Source organism: Nicotiana attenuata, unplaced genomic scaffold, assembly GCF_001879085.1.
Source record: "Nicotiana attenuata strain UT unplaced genomic scaffold, NIATTr2, whole genome shotgun sequence".
Classification (NCBI taxonomy): domain Eukaryota; kingdom Viridiplantae; phylum Streptophyta; class Magnoliopsida; order Solanales; family Solanaceae; genus Nicotiana; species Nicotiana attenuata.
This window is the reverse complement of record NW_017672401.1, coordinates 1-1,865: the sequence shown is the minus strand read 5'-3', so window position 1 is coordinate 1,865 and position 1,865 is coordinate 1.

Here is a 1,865-nt window from a genome sequence, read left to right as displayed (position 1 = left end):
AACTTGTATGATATGTAGTTGATAATCCTTTATACTTTGCCTTTTATCGTTTTTAGACGATGGTAGTCCTTTATATTTTTCGAAATAGTCTCCGAGTGAATGTATTCGAACTCAGGTGAATTTCGACCTTCGGGTTTTCTCAAGGCAGTCCCCGAGTGAGTTGATTCGAGCTCGGGTGAAGTCTAACCCTTAGGTTTCTTCGAAGCAGTCCCCGAGTGAGTGGGTTCGGACTCGGGCATAATTTGACCCTCAGGTTTTGTATCGATTTTACGCCTTTTTCTTAAGGTCTTACAAGTTCGAGTATACTTCGCCTTTTAGTGAAGTCGATGATGAAGCCGGTATTACCTCTTTTTGAGATTTTATGAATTTGGACCCGCCTTCTCGAGGACTTATGGTCAAAATAATGCCTTATCGAGGCCTTACGAATTTCGAACTCACCTTTGAGGTTTTTCAGTTTTATGTGTCGCCTTATTAAGGTCTTATGAGCTTGGACTTGCCTTCTTGAGGTCTTATAGTTTAAGTGTTGCCTCATTGAGGTCTTATGAGCTTAAAGCAGGTCTTATGTGATCGAATATGAGATCGAATATGCCTCGAGGAGGTCTTATGTTCAAATGTGCCTCGAGGAGGTCCTATGTTCGAATGTGCCTCGAGGAGGTCTTAAGTTCGAATGTGCCTCGAGGAGGTCTTATGTTCGAATGTGCCTCGAGGAGGTCTTATGTTCGAATGTGCCTCAAGGAGGTCTTATGTGCCTCGAGGAGGTCTTATGTGATCGGACTTGAAAGCATACCGAAGAGTCGAACAAAATCTTTTAGGTTATGATATGAATATGCATCAGATAGTCTTTGCTATTGCAGTAATAATCAATACATCATACTGATCCGAGCGGATTAGGTCAGGTCAGTTGGGCACGGCTCGCTTTGGCCGTTTGACCCTTACATTTATTCTTATTGACCTTCGCCTTCTTCGGAGGGCGATCTAGTATACAATGATTTACCCTTGGATACCCTTATAGTAGCACGGTGTTCTTGCTGCCTCGTTAAAACCTTGCCGAAAACCCGAGTTGGGACAAAACGGTCGAAGGAAAAAAGAGTGCAGCTCGTGCTTTCAGTCTCTCCGATGTCCGAACTTATCTTAGCGACCGATCATCGACCTGCACGGGTTAGGATCGGACAAGTCTCCAAAAAATTTATGGAAGCGAAGAAGAAAGAAGACTTACCTTTAGCAGTAGTATCTCTTCAAGTGGCCTATATTCCAGTTATTGGGTAGTTCTTTCCCATCCATCGTTCCTAACTTGTACGAACCCTTTCCGGTTACCTTCAAAATGGCGTAAGGGCCTTCCCAGTTCGGTCCTAATTTCCCTTCGTTAGGGTCTCGAGTGTTGAGGGTGACCTTTCTTAGTACCAAGTCCCCTATATTGAAGTGTCGAAGACGAGCCCTTCGGTTATAATATCTCTCGATCTTTTGTTTCTGAGCTGCCATCCTAACTAGTGCGGCCTCTCTCCTTTCGTCTAAAAGATCCAAGCTGGTGAGCATTGCTTCTTGGTTGGTAACCTCGGTTGCATACCGGAATCTAGCGCTGGGTTCGCCCACCTCGACTGGGATCAAGGCCTCGGCTCCGTAAACCAAAGAGAAAGGAGTGGCACCGGTACTAGTCCTTTCGGTTGTCCGGTAGGCCCATAGGATTTCGGGCAGCATCTCTCTCCATTTTCCTTTTGCGTCTTGTAACCTTTTCTTTAGGTTCTGAACGATGGTCTTGTTGGTCGACTCAGCCTGCCCGTTTCCGGTGGGATGGTACGGGGTTGACAATACCCTCTTGATCTTGTTATCCTCGAAGAATCTTGATACCTTGCTCCCAACGAACTGTT